The sequence below is a fragment of the Colossoma macropomum genome, unplaced genomic scaffold (assembly GCF_904425465.1).
Source record: "Colossoma macropomum unplaced genomic scaffold, Colossoma_macropomum, whole genome shotgun sequence".
In the NCBI taxonomy this organism is placed as follows: domain Eukaryota; kingdom Metazoa; phylum Chordata; class Actinopteri; order Characiformes; family Serrasalmidae; genus Colossoma; species Colossoma macropomum.
Window position 1 is genome coordinate 338,902 of NW_023495312.1, and position 16,099 is coordinate 355,000.

Sequence of the window (16,099 nt, forward strand, 5' to 3'; positions counted from 1 at the left end):
TCAATATACTCACAATACTGTGAACAAAATTTGAATTAACAGAAATCAGCCACCTGCCAAAGAGCTGTGTATCCAGAGCAGAGAGGCAGGCGGCTTAAGACATGAATGAGCTGGTGTGGGTTCCTAGTGCTGCTGGCTTGCAAACTTTGGTGTACGAACAATGCAGTTGTATTAGATGGCATAATTAGCAGAATGTCCATTCTCCACCATGCACTGTGACAGACTTGTACCATAATATCACAGTGTCAGAATGCATTCTTACACTCCTATAAAGCAGAGACGGATCATGGTCTAGCATGTTCTTTTTCTTTTAAGCCAAAATGAGTCATAATGCAAGAACAGAAGTTCTACACAGAGCAAAGGGTAAACGCTAACATCACGACACACTGTCTAAAATAGCCCACCTGAACAGAATTACAGTTCTGAGTTAATAATATAAACCATGAGGGAACACAGATAACAAAACTGACATAAAACTCTTTCATTTATCCCTCTCTCAATCCCACCCTCCACATTTGTTTTCTGTGTGAAAAAAGTTAACAAATGAATGAATGAAAAAATGAACGAGAATTAACAAAGATCAAACAATAATTCACATTCATGCTGATAATCACCTCAGAAAAGACACAAATTTGTCTCTTTTTTGTTTTGTAAATAAACGAGATGAGCCTTATTAATGTGCACTATCCTATTGTGTCTAAGCACACATTTATACTCGTAGTTCAGTTCATTTGGCTCGGACCAAAGCAGAAAATGATAAACGCTGCATTTTGGTTGTGGTTTGCTTAGCATTCTCACTAATATATTTCACACCAAACCAAAAGATGAAAACAAAAATCACGCGTGCAAAAGGTCACAATTATTTTTGTTAAAAATTAGTTGTGTGTGAAAATAAGTTAACACATCCTCTATAGCAGGGGTGGCAAACTGCTGTCCTAGAGGGCTGACGTCCAGCATAGTTTGGTGATTTTACTTCTCTTAACACATTTACTAAACTTAGCAATTAGCTAAGTTCAATCAGATGTGTTTCAGTAGGAAAACCACCAAACTGTGCTGGAATCTGGCTAGATCTCTAGTACTGGAGTTCCCTACCCCTGCTTCCCAGAGAACACAATTCTGGACACTTTAACGCACAATTAGTGATTATCTGAAAAACAAATTAAAACATAAAATGTGGACTGTGCAAAAGTTATGGCTCATTTTATATTTTATTTTTTCTACTAAAATTGCACTAAAATTTGCAGAAAAATGCGACAATTAAGTTTGTTCACTGTAGAGGATGTGTAACTTATTTTTACTTAGAAAATCAACTCATATAAATTGACCCCATGGGGTGCACAAACTTCTGCATCCAGCTGTATGTGTGTATGTATTTAAGAAAGATACAATTTCACAAATAAACACACATACTCTACGTGCACAGTACCGCTCTTTGGTCAGAATAGGAGTACACTGTGTGTGTGTGCGCGTGTGTGTGTGTGTGTGTGTGTGTGTGTGTGTGGGGGTGTGTGTGTGTCTTTTTGGACAGAAAGAGAAGGTCACCATGCTGAATTATTAAAAGTCTGGCAGGGCTCTGAGATAGCTCCTGAAATAGTGCTGTTCAATCAGAGGAGAGAGACAGAAACACCGATCAATTACAATTATACACACACACACACACACACACACACACACACACACACACACACACACACACACACACAGCACTCTCATTAGTTCTATTAGATCACTTCTGACTGCCATAAACATATGTGCTCTCTCTGTGTTTGTCTCTCTCTCTCTCCCTGTCCAACTGTGCCTCTCTCTATCCTTCTCTCCAGCACTCTTACTCTGTCTCTTTCACACCCTCTTCATTTTTCTCCCTCTCTTTGTCTGTCTGTCTCTTTCCTGCTTTCTCTCTTTACCTCTGTCCCTGGCACTCTTTCTTTTTCGATCTGTCCCCAACCCACTCTTGCTCTTTCTCCATCTCCATTTCTCTCCCACTCTTTCTCTCTCTGGCGCTCTCTCTTTCTATCTGTCCCTCCCTCTCTCTCTCTCTCTCTCTCTCTCTCTCTCTCTCTCTCTCTCTCTCTTTCTTTGTCTGTCTCTTTCTCTCTCTTGCCTCCTCTGTCCCTTTGTTTGTGTCTCTCTCTCTCTCTCTCTCTCTGTTTCTTGCTATCTGCCTACCTCTGTCTCTGTCACCCTCTCTCTCCAGCAGTCTCTCTCTCTGTCGCTCTCTATGAGTGTCTGTGTCAGAGAGATGTCTGATAAGTCTGTCTGAGAAAGAAAAACTAAAGCGAGCAAGCGTGTGTAATAAGCGTCGTAAAACTCTTTGAAGGTGGGTGGTCTGCGGTGGTCAGTGATGGGATTAGCTGAGCTGAGTCTGCAGACACAGCAGCAGTGCAAGTATGAATCTGCACTATACAGGTTTACATGCCCTATAAACTCCGTAGAATGTGTGCCTGATGGTAATAAAAGTGCAGCACAGGGACATTTATGAGGCCTAAGCACACAAAGAGCATATATACCTTTTTCTAAATCATCTGGGGGATTCCAATCTGATGATAGGTTTACATTAAATAGCATTGGATAGGAGTGGACAAAGCTGAATTATGAACATGAATATGGCAATCCTTAATGTGGATTCTTATTGTCGAAGTGACATGTATAGGCACGTCAGAGTCATGAAATTTTAACTGATGATTAATCTTCAAATACAAAATTATGGTTAGCAACTTAATTGTCTTTTTTTGTTCATTGTATACAAATATTAAAGTACAAGCCTAATGTGGCCAAATTGGCTCATTAGCTGTCTTGTTTCCTAGCTGTTGAAAACTAGCAGCTGACAACAAAGACTCAAATAAATAAACATCGCTGCCCTCTAAATGTATTAGAGCATTTATTTTAGAATTACTGGTGAAAATCACTGCAGTGCTGCTGGAGGTCTTAAACACCTCAGGGTCTGAGGTGGACCCTGGACTGAGAATAGTCCATCAACCAAAAAATATCCAGCCAACAGTGTCCTGTTATCACCGTGCAGCAACAGATGAGCCAATGTCTGTGACTTTACATTTAAAAATAGGTGTGTCTAATAAAGTGGACAGTGAGTTGACAGTGTTTCAAAACTCCAGCAGCACTGCTGTGTCTGATCCACTCGTACCAGCACAACACACACTAACACGTATCACCATGTCAATGTTACTGCAGTGACAATATGTAAACATATGGACTTGAGTCTGTAATTGCAGAACTAAACTGCACCTTTATAGTAAGTGGAGTGATAAAATGGATAAAGAAAGTAGACATAAGGAGGTGCACTTAATGAACTGGTTGTGGTTGAAGCTGTTTATAATATTAGGAATTTCTTTCACTAGAAAAGTAGTTCCAGCAGCTTTGTTCTTAGCAACCAGTGGTTTTGTGAAATAATACAGGTAAAGTTGAAAACTGTTATTAGATATAACACTTTTCAACCAAACCAACTGTGTGACTGGAACTATGGCCTCGTTTACATTTGGCATTAACATGCATTGTGGGTGACGCAGTCATTAGTGGACAGCGTTAAGTACAGGTATGAACATGGTTCAATGCAATACATTGTGATCCAAACATTCAAACCACATTTGGAGGTGGTCAGGGACGCATATGATGACATAACATTCATAGTGTGAACGCTAATGTGTCTTGATGTGTCCTCAACGGAGGCGAAGGGAGGCATTCGAGACACATGGAAATGGCAGGTGTAAACATCTACAAGTCTGGCTGTCCACTTATGATCAGATCACTCGAGACGGATGTTATTACCAAGTGTGAACAGGGTCTAAATGTTGTATAACTGCTTGCCACTTTAAATGATGTTGTACCAGAGCTAAAGTGTAATAGTAAGATTAGTTGACAATCAAAAGGTTAATTAATCATAGAAAAAAAAATCATTAGTTGCAGCCTAATTCCTATACATTAGTCCCCGGTGGCCACACAGGTCGCATCTGCTCTGCTCTGAGCATATAGGCTTGTGGTTAAACCATGCGTAACAAACACACACATTTACACACATCCAGCCATGCAAGCACATAGCGTTAATATTGAAGAGTGATGCTCAACTAACATCTCAAACGTACTTCAACATCTAGCAGTGAAAAAGAGGCCAAAGCAGAAATCTGCCCCATTTAACACAACAACAGAACTCGATGACATATCGCTTATACCAGGACAGCGCTATAAACTACTGGGCATCACGTCTGAGTACTGGGCTAACACCTTATATGAAGGCTACTGACATACGGACTTCATAACACACGCATACACATTGAATAACTTATTTAAAAAGCAAGACTTGAATTTGATAGCAGCTTATGTTATAGTAAGGCAAAAGACATTTTATTATGTAAAGTTTCTTAAACTGAAGTTAACATTTGTTCCAGAACACCATATTCTGTATCAGCTCTATGAAAGATGCCCTCAACTAAAATGATTTGGGAAAATATGCATTGAATTTTCACATATGGTGTTCTTACAAGTTCCATTATTTGAGAATGTGGTTTCATAACAGTGTTATAAATGGGGAAAATGCCCATCATTTTAGTTTAATGGCACTTATGTCAACACAGTAACATTAACATATTAAAACATCTTGTGAAGGCAGACATAAGCTGTTAGACATAATCTTACATACATTAAAATTAAATAAACTGTATGCTTCTTTTGGAAAATGTGCTTTCTGCCTGGTTAACATTTACAATATTGTATAAGGATTTAGCACAGAGTAGTATTACTCAGGGAGCATATGTTTGTAATCTCAATTATCATCCAATACTGTGAAATATTTGGAAAATATTGTGATATTGAGTTTTATCACTTTCAACCTGCATTATGTACAACACTGCCCCATCCGTGAGTAAAGCAGACACAGGAAGTGGCCGAGGGGCATCTAAAACACTGTGGCCTTTACAGAGAACTATTTGATTAATAATCTATGAGGCTGAATGGGCTGGTCACACCACATAGCCCATCCTAAATCCACTATATTGCTGGACTCATCAGCAGGACAGCGCTGAACCACAATCTCAGCCATTAGCAAAAACATGGCCACTGTTCGATACTATACAGCTACACTGAGGAAGCTACAGTAATGTATGTGTACAGTTATAATAGAGTGGACATTCAAAGCAAGACTATTAAAATGATAGGTAACCATTTTCAAACATCTCCTCACGGCAGCCCACTATTAATTGTATTCATCATCCAATACCTGCTGTGGCTAACCAATGCTTCATTATGTTAAATCAGGTATGCTGGTGATGGATTTAAACAAAACAACGTGTTGGCTGTGGGCGGAGGTAAAGGAGAAATCTGGAACCAGACTTGTGCCCTGTGGAACAAAACCTTGTACCTCCAAAAAGGTAAGTTTACAGGAGAACGAAAAACGCTCTTAACTTTTGATGGAAGTAAATGGAGAAATATATTTTTCCAAGTAATCTTTGACAATTTCTGTTGGTCTGTTCGTCATGAAATTTTGACACAACATAAAGAGCAACTGCCTTTTTCAAACTAGGTAATTAATGAATTCTTTCAATAAACAGCATTTTTTCATGGTTTGTACTCTCCAAAACCCTAAAAAGTCCATGGAGCTTAATCTGTAGCCACAACCCAATCTACAACAAATTAGAGGGGAATTTTCTCTCTATAGTGTGCGACACATGCTTAAACCTTCAACTGTAGAAAATGTAAAGAAAATAAATCTGTATCAGTATCAGAAAAGAAAAGTGCCACTATGCCATCTCTGCTCTCTATTCACTGATAGTAACAGTGTAACTTCAGCAGTCTGTTATAAAGTCATTATTCCATGTCAAGTCATAACCCACCCCAGGCCTGTCATCCGGCCCCAGAGATGCAGGTCACACGCTGGGTCCATAAACTACTGCAGCCCCAGGCTCAGGCAGGGCCAGTGGGGTTTGTGATTTGGGAGTGATGGCAGTTTGTCTTCAGGCCTGAGTCACTAGACTTGGCCCATAAATCAAAAGTGTGTGTGTGTGTGTGTGTGTGTGTGTGTGTGTGTGTGTGTGTGTGTGTGTGTGAGAGAGAGAGAGAGAGGGAGAGAAAGGGAGAGAAAGAGAATGAGAAAGAGAGAGAGAGAGAGAGAGAGAGAGAGAGAGAGAGAGAGTGAATAGAGGAAACTATAGTTGTTTTGATTGTTCCTAACCATCTCTAAAATGCAGAGGAGATGAAAGCAGAGCTTTTGTGGTGGGGAAACTGATTAGTTAATCAATAAATCAATCAAGAGCTCATTCAGAAGAAGGCAGATCGACATCAGAGCAGATGAAACATGGTGTGTAAAAATCGCCAATCCTCTGTCGCATCACTCAGCACAGAGTCCCAGACCACCTCTGGAAGCAAAATCAGCACTGAACTCTGCATTGAGAGCTTCCATAAAATGAGTCCATGGTGAAGCACACAGGCCTAAGATCACTATGTGCAATGCCAAGCGTCTGCTGAAATGGTGTAATGTACGCTGCCACTGGACTCTGGAGCAGTGGAGATACATACACACACACACACACACAAATGCTATACAGCTGTATTCTCATCTGATACTCCAGCAATCATCTCTGTAACTCCACTCATCAGGAGGAGTAGATGTGGAATGTGTGTTTTAGTTACATTCACCTCTTATTTATTCTGGCCACTCACACATTCATGTGCTACTGTGGACACATTTGACCTTGTCAAGACAAACATACGGTCCATTTCCAGCCACATTCACTCTCTCACACGCACAAGTGCCCCTGGCCCCACAGGCCCCCATTATGCGGTTGATTGTGTGTGACCTTGAGAGAGATACCAAGAGGTTGCATCACTTCAATACCTTTCACTCTAATCCCTCCAGCTCTCCACCCCTCACTCCATCACCCCCTCTCTTATCTGCCTTTCCATTCACTCCTCCTTGACATCCTTCATCCTCTGCTCACGCCATCACCCAGTTCTCTTATTTTCACTAAGAACTACAGACTGTATGATACCGCTGAACAACAAGCAAACATAATATCAGCAACAAAGGGTGCTCAGCCTAGTATGCAGGAATTTGAAGACTATAAGTTTTTTAAACATAATGATCTGTTTCTCTTAATAGATGTGTCTGCAATATGTTGCCATTTAAATTAAGTTTAATTCACATTCATGTTGCTCTTTCTTCTTTGAGTCAGGTCACAGGCTTAGTTAACAACACACCATCACACAGTGTGAGTGTGTTCTACTTCAGGAGAGATAGTGACAGGACTGAACCATGTTCATTCTTGTTTTCACTCCGATATCCAATCCAGCCTTTTCAGCTGATATCGGCCCAATACTATACAACTAATAACCACACACACACACACACACACACACACACACACACACACACACACTAAAATTCACACACACGCACACATAGTGCTTTTAAAGTCTGTGGGGAAAAGCCAAATAGCCTTTCTCCTTTTGATCCTGGAGCTTGACCTGAGTCCAAAGCAGACAATTCATCAGCTTTGATCCTAGAGAGAGCGAGAAAGAGAGAGCGAGAGCGAGAGAAAGAGAGAGATCTGAATCCTGTTGGGTTTTAAACCCTGAATCTCTCCCATTTCTCTATATGTAGATTTTGTTGACTGAATCGTGATACGTTTTCTGCTCTAAATCCTCATCTGGACATTTATAAACATAAAATACTGAACTGAACTGAACACTGTACTCAGACCAGTTACTGGCACTCTGCCATTACCCCACTCTATATTATAACACAGCACACAGAGATTCCACAAACACAGGGTTTTGTATAAGCCTCTCAGGAAATGAGCATCAAACAGAAAATAAACACACACACGCATACATATATACAAATACATACAACCCCATTTTCAAAAACAGTTGCTGTGCAACAAAGACATCATCTAGATGGTAGCATATGTTTCTCCAAAATAAGTATCTAACCCTCACCATTAATGGGGTCTTTTGAACTTTGCCTTGGTGACAATTTGGATGGTCCTTTTCCTCTTTGGCCCAAAGAACACAAGATCCATTATTTCCATTAAAAAACTGAAAGGTGGACTTGTCAGACCAAAGCATACATTTTCACTTTGCATCAGTCCATCTCAGATTCATATATATTTCACTGCACCAGCACATATAATAACCCAGTGTTAGCAGCATGGCAGGGTGGCTGTGCCAGTAATCGTTGTAAAAGCAATGTTTCTGCCATTTCTTTATCTTTTTCTGCCTTAATTATAAAGATGAGCTGTTTAGAGCACATAATCTTACTGACGATGGCTTATGCTGCTGGTTTGTTTCATCATGACAATTTTATATATATAGTACATCAAAACTTCCTGATATAAAGCACTGGAAATGTATTAGTGTGTCTCATGTTTTCATTTTGCCCACAGAGAGTGAGCTTCAGGTTCAAAAAATGCAATATGATGACATTTCAAGAAATGTACATATCACAATATGCATTTTATCTGACATTCGAAAAGTTGGAACATTTTAAAGAAGTACCACAAAAACTATGAATTCTAATAATTTTTATTCAACATTTCACATCCTGTGCTGCACAAAATCCAATTAAACAGGACTAACTATGTTCTTATTTTAATGAAACATGCAGTTAGTCAGTGTTCTTTAAATACTGACAATATCAGTGATATGCTCAGAAATACATACAGTGACATATAATGATGTAATTTATTACAATAACAATAAATATCATCATATTACCCAAACCTACTGTTAGTCATCATTTCTCTTCAATTGAATTTTGTTCAAAATATTCTGAACCCAGTGTCTCAGTGCATTGTTACACCCCTAACCCCTACAATATTCCATTAATGTCTGAAGTCCAGAAGCAGTGTGAAAATGTGGATGCGTATTTGTGAAAGAGCTGAAAAAAAGACTACAGGGAAACAGAGCTGTCACATGCTGGAAGAGAAAGAGGATGACTGTACTGATCATCTGTCTCTTCCTCTCTCTTCACTCACACACACACACACACTTTCTCTCCCTCTCTCTTCACACACACACACACACACACACACACACACACACACAGAGAGTCCAGTGCACCACAAAGTGTGTAGAGCAGTCAATTATTCCTACAGCCTTACATGGTCTTGCTCACTCTCCCTCTCTTAGTTGCAAAAATCGAAAAACAGAAGAGAACAACAAAAAGATACTACTATAGCTACCCAGAGTTCAGCTGGAACAGTTCAACTTTACTGTGCTTTGGCAACACTGTACTTAATGCAGTCATCCCACCAGAGCTCTCTTAAACTGAACTGAAACAAATAGTTTATTTTTGCATATTTGTATTATTATAGTTTATATTAGCATTTTTCACATAGTCTATGTAAACGAACACAACGTTCTAGATGAGTACAGGCCACATAACTGTTTCACTTCATAAACCCATTTCAGCTCCACAGCTTTTTCAGAACTAATGTTTACTCTCCACCTCTTCATGATTATGTTCACATTACAAACTTTACTGCTCAATTCTGGTTTTTTTTTCACATTTGTGATAAAGACATGTGCACGTCCAGTGAAAAGCACATGAATTCTGATCTGATCATTCTTATAAAAAGGTATCCGGCCATGGATCTGATATGTATCCACATATGAAAGGAACGCGTATGAAAGTGGGTTAAGATCCAATATAAAAAGATCTGATTAGTGGGTTCCCATCAGATCCGTGTCACATTATGGCCAAAGATTTATGCCACTGCAATCTGATAATGTGAACAAAGGCTGCGTTCACATTATCAGACTGCAGTGACACAAATCCAGTTTATGCAGTTCTGTGTAAACGCAGAAATCTCATCTCTTCAAATAGGATTGGTGTTGTAAATTATTTAAAAGATATTACTGATTATGATATGTGCATACATTTTAGGGCAGAGGCCTATTCACACTTAAGACACATATGGACCTCTTACAAACCTGAATGTGAATAATCAAGGCAAAATGTTCAGATCTGAGCAAAAAAAAAATGATTTAAGCAATGCGTAATTGTGAAAACAGTCTATGATTGGTTTAATTCTACATATATTTGCATGAAACTTCAAAGAGGTCAAAGTGACAAATTATAATAAAATGTTTGGAGCAGGTTAAACACTACAAAAACAACGTCTTGATAGCAAAACAGGCTACAGTGAGTGACTGCAGTGGAAGAAAAGAACAGATAACAGATTTATTATTATTATTATACACTTTGAAGACCATATCTTGAACCACAGTTCTGGAATGCAGCTTGAGTTGATTCATTTCGACTTCATAAAAATTCCTTCACCGACTTTCTTTGTCCTAATGTGAAAAGTAGAAAGCGTTTTTGGCACAACACTCTCAGAATAGCTGCCTGATATAGCATATTAAAGCACTAATCCCTGGCCTTCACACCACACTATTCCACACAGCTAAATAGGGACTTAACAGTTGTGCTTATACTACTGATTCACATTCCCACAGATTAGTGTGTGCGAGTGTGTGAGTGTGTCCTACGAGAAGTGATGAGTCATACACCTGTGCAATCTGTTTAACGTCTAGACCTGAAACACCTCGAACACATCCAATCAGCCGTATAACAGCAGACCTAGGACCTACTCTGATTGGACTCCATGTGCGTTAATCAATTTCTTATTAGGATAGATATAATTTAAGTCAAATCAAAGTATAATAAAATCAAAATTTAATAGAAAAAATATTGGGCAGTTGCTGAATTCTATGAATATAAATTTGAAATACATGATTACATAATGCAAATTTGAATCTACAACCACTGCGGTACAGCAGTACAGCGTAAATAGTGTGTTTAACAGTGTATATGAACGGGTATGCCTGGGTTTAAAATACGAGAGTTCAGCGCCTATACTTCAGAAACAATAAACATCCAGTTTCCACGGCTGCAACGGCAAAAATTGAACTCTTGATCATTGCCGCTCCATTAATAACAATGGAATATCTGCCTTGCCATCATCCATCTACCGCAAACATCTAAATGCAGCATTAGGATAAAACAGATGTAAGACGTCTTACCAAAGCTGTTCTTAATGACGTCTTACCAAAGCTTTTGTCTGGGTTAGGCAAGAAACATACCTAACACAACAGAACACAACAGCACACATTTGCATAGTTTGAAGCAATTATAGTAGCATAGTACGTTTGTGGTGTTAGGGTTAGGGTTATCTTATTAAACTTCAGAAAAAAAAAACTTACTATTGTGAAACATATTGTGTATTATGATGTTATTTGTGCCAGGCTGTCCATCCCTACTCCTGATTGTGTGAGATTAAGATGCTGCTCATACACACTCAGACACAGTGAAGCAGACAGACAGACAGACAGACAGACAGACAGACAGACAGACAGACAGACTATGGCAGGACCACCTCACAGCAGCCAAACACATACACACAGAGAGATTAGATGTGAGAGGAGGTTCATTAGTATGCATGCTTGCCTGACTATTCCCAGACAGGGCTGTCTGCTCTCTCAGGTAGGTGTGTGTGTGTGTGTGTGTGTGTGTGTGTGTGTGTGTGTGTGTTTTTTTTAAGTCTTTATTGATCTGCTTATCTCTCCATCTCTAATTAACCACTCTGTCCATCTCACAGCTGCTACTAAACCCAGATGCACACACACACACACACACCCACACACACACCCACACACACACCCACACACAGATCATATTGACTAGTTCAGATTGCCTAAGACTTTTGCCTAAGACCCATTAAATCTGCAGCACTTACACATCCAAACAGACCAAACCCTTCACCACAGAGGCTGCAGAAAACCTCTATATTCCTGATTTTCAATTCAAGCCCTTCTACTTCACTTCCTAGACTGTGGGGACCTGATTTGACACAATCATTCCTGCTGTGCATTGTTTACTGGTTTCCACGTTTGTCTGACTCTGCTGTGAGTAAATTTCTGAAACATTTGCCAGAATAACTCTCCATTACAGGTCACCTATGGCCTCGGTGAGCCACGTTCTCACATTCCAGTGCTCATGCTCTCCTCAGCAAACTACCTGGCAAAAACAACTAACAGCATCCTAGTCTCTGTACATGTGAGAAAATTCTATGTAAAGATGTTTACCTGCCAAGTAATTGTGATTTTGTGTGTGTTAGTTTCACCATTTCTGAAGCTCTCCTTGAGGAAGTCCATCTAATACCTAGTTTATCTAATCAAGCCTTAATTAAACTTAAATAGGGCGTGCTACTAATGGAATTTAACAAATCCTTGTAATGACTGGAGTGTAGCAAGAAGTCAGGAACCAAAACAGTGTTCTTCTAACTGTATTTTTCTATTAATAATCTATTTGATAAATAACATGCATGTTACATTTTACTGGACGTGTTGTGCAATATTTTTGTTACATTTACTGCCAAGATAAACACATTTAAACAATTTTCATGGTTGCCCAAGACTTCTGCAAAATAGAAAAAAGAAAAAAATTGGCACTATATCAGATATTGTGTATGTGTATTGTGTTGTACTTCTGAGTGAAGGAATGTATTATGGAAGGCTGGGTATTTTCTCTAGGTGATTGATAATAGAACAGGAGATGAAACATGATATTATTGGTTAATATTAGTTTGCCCCACCTGCAGGTGCACCATGACGTAATGAGAAATCAAAAGAAGTTTCCAATATCAACAAAAGTCAATGCATTTTAATGGAATATAACTTTTCACGATGCAAAGCAACGAATGCCAGAATGGTGTTCAAAAATACTCAACAGGAGAGACACTTTTAAAGCAAATCACAAAGAGTTGTATGCAAACTCTCTGTTGTTAATTGATGTAGCCTTTCATATTGGGAGATAAGCAGCAGCAGCAGTCGCCAAAAGATGTGGGCTTGGTTTTTGTATGAAAAATGTGTGTGAAAAATATAGGGCTTCTGTGAGTCTCTTCGACAGTGACAATGACCGAGTAAGTCTTCGAAGTGCACCGAGTGTACTCAAACGCTAGGTTCAAAGACTGGTTCCTCCCTCTTTACACATGCAAACTGATTTGCTGCAAAATTTCACTCTAGCTGATATTAACAAGGTGGCCTGTTCATGGAGCAGCTTATCACAAACCTGTATCAGCAGTATATGTGAAGGAAGTATTTAGTTTGCAGTTACTGATACAGTGCGTACCAGAATCTTACTCATGGCCAATACAGTCATTTTAACACTTCTTTCACCAGTACTGTGATGAGAGAGAACACCTGTAGACTATCTCGGAAAGCAAATAACAGGAAATGAGAACCTTCTGAAAAAGTTCTTAAGAGTAGATAGACAGAAAGATAGAAAGACAGACAGACAGACAGAAAGATCATTAACACAAAAGTGGCTCCAGCTGTATGCAAAGAGCAAACTGTTTGAGAGATATATATGAAAATGACAGAACAGTTTGCTTAAAAAAGGCCTTTGTTTATGAGCTGTTCATTCCTGTCGGTGGTTCCAGTCCACAATCTCATAACTACACACACTCTTAAGAACTATAGTTTTCTATATAGAACCACTCATGAACCACTCAGAGAAAGAGAGAAAGACAGAGAGAAAGAAGGAGAGAAAGAAGGAGAGAAAGAAAGAGAGAAAGAAAGAAAGAAAGAAAGAAAGAGAGAAAGAAAGAGAGAAAGAAAGAAAGAGAGAGAGAGAGAGAGAGAGAGAGAGAGAGAGAGAGAGAGAGAGAGAGAGAGAGAGAGTAGTATAACTTTTAATAATCTACAAATAATAATTACATGCCTAACACTTAACGGATTAACTGACCTTAAAGGGGTCAAGTGTCATTGGCACGGTCATTCGTTTTATGCATGCTGGGCTGTTACTGGGCTGTTGTGCTGTTAGAATGACTAAAATACAGGTTTAAAATAAAACAAAAATCTCCTCAAAAAAGAGTAATAAATGATCCTTCTGACACTGAAACACCTCTTCATAGCCACAAGGCCTCAGAGGCGTAATCATATTTGAGGAAAATAGAAGGTGGTGTTATGGAAGATTAAGCATGTAACGAATCCATCACTCATCCTGCCACTTCCTCTTCCTGTATGATGGTGACATTTTCTCCATCACACTGACTGATTGACAGATTGTGCTAGCTAATTAACTGTGCTAGCTAATTAATTTTGTTCGCATTTACAGTAAAACTTCATTATAGACAGAATTTGTGCTTCTTAAACCTATTTTGGTTATCTCTTTAATACGATAAAAAAGAAAACATCCCCTTCATGATTTACTTAAGTCTATACATGCATCTGTTTACAGAACTCATTTAAAATACTGCTGTTTCTTTTCCTTCCATATAAATATCTAATAATGTATATGTCTGACAGAAACATGAGGGACCTCCCTTCCTCTCTGCAAGAGTCTAGCCCTTTCCTCTTTCCACATTCATGTTTGTTTTGGTGTCATAAAGCTGCAAAATGTCACAAAAACTCAGTCCGAGGGTGATCTGAGTATTTACATATCCAAATCTATCTCAGTCAGTTCAGTACCACCCTGGACCACATATTTTAATCGGGCAAAGCTTAGGTCGTCACACTGTTGTGACAAATAAGCATTGTATGCGGCCATATACAGCGTCAAGATTGGACATCTCCAGCTCTCCATGCAGCACGCCACCCAGAGGAAACACGTCATGATTAATTTATGATCCAAGAATATCTTCAATACAGATTTGTTGTTTTTCCACAGCGACAGGAAGTCAAAAATAGCCTACTGTCTTCAGCTGTGTGTTTGAAAGTCAGTGTAGTGTCAAAGTTCAATAAATGTGAACTTTTCCCATTGAGAGCTGCAGTTGTGCACCACTTGGCGGCAATCAACTATATTAAAAGTGAACTGCCAAAATGCACAGGAAATTTTAACAGAGTCAGATTATTACTTAAGGCAGGTTTACACTGTGCAATAACAATCACAACAATGCTGTTACAGACAAAAATCACAAACAGTGAACTAATTATTTAACCGTGGACAGGCAGATGATAAACTAGGGTAAAAACTTTATTGCTCACAAGTTTGAGAATATTAACTTGTGTTATCAGTCTGGCTCAGCCCTCAGTTCACATATAGAGTGACCGGCGGTGAAATAGCTGAGCTAGCTACTGCATAGTGGAAAGAAAAAGTAGCCTTTTGACCTCAGGTTTACTTTGAAGAATAAGCATTTCATGTAGCCCTTTCCCCCAGTTTAGAACAGTTCCAGCCTCTCTTTCTGAGCCATTCAGTATGTGTTTATTTCAGACAAAGCATCGGCAGCAAAACAAGGTTTGTGCTCTATTTTTCAGCAGAAAAAAGAAAGCGCATTCAGATTGTCGTTGTTTTCTTGTATCATAAATCTAGAAAATCTTTATCACGTAATCTGTCAGCTTATAATGTAAATCATAACTGAATTCACACAGTCAGACATGGAGTTGGGCCATGGTTTTATTTGCAGCATTTTGTGTAGTGTAGCATGCATTTAATGTATATATCGCAGAGAGTAAAGCAAGCTGTAGTTAGAAGAGCAGTCTAAAGGTTATCCACCAGACAGCAGCAGTGCTGTATGATTAGTAGTTCGAGCCCTGGTTGAGTACTTCTGTCCATTTTCAATCACACAGCAGAACCATGAAAGTAGGTGGGTGTCTCTGTAGGTTATGTGGCACTTACACAATGCTATGGTTAACAAACAACAGTAGTAACAATAAAAGAGCTCCAAGCTCTGATTTTTCTTTTATTTTGCATTTGGTTACATGTAAAAGGCAGTGATTCTGTTTTGTCAATGTGTGATGAGTGTGAATGTGTGATGACTGCATTTGACCAAACATTGTTCTGCAGTGTTTCTAGCTCCATCTACATGTTTTGGCTCAGCACTTAGCTCTCCAGTAAGGAGGGGAACCAAATTCGTAATTTCGTAACCGTGCCGTATTTCACTGCCTGGCGGAAAGAACCCATTAGTTAGGCTACATCAAACCACTGATGAGTGTGTCAAGGAATTACTGAGGAATACTAACAGTCTTTCAGTCTCAGCGTACAGAATTATGTAGTGTGTTTTCCAAAAAGCCTGATGATGTTTTTTTGTTGCCCATGCCAGCAGGTCCAGGATCAGACCTAAATCCCATCAGCCCTGAGCTCATCCATTCCTAT

At 39.1% G+C, this 16,099-nt stretch overlaps 1 protein-coding gene across 1 annotated transcript in view; it reads right to left on the minus strand.

Annotated features, from left to right (window-relative positions):
* LOC118801734 (phosphofurin acidic cluster sorting protein 1-like) overlaps nucleotides 1-16,099 on the minus strand; it is a 77,424-nt gene that overhangs the window by 34,523 nt on the left and 26,802 nt on the right. The gene's annotated exons all lie outside the window — the stretch shown is intronic.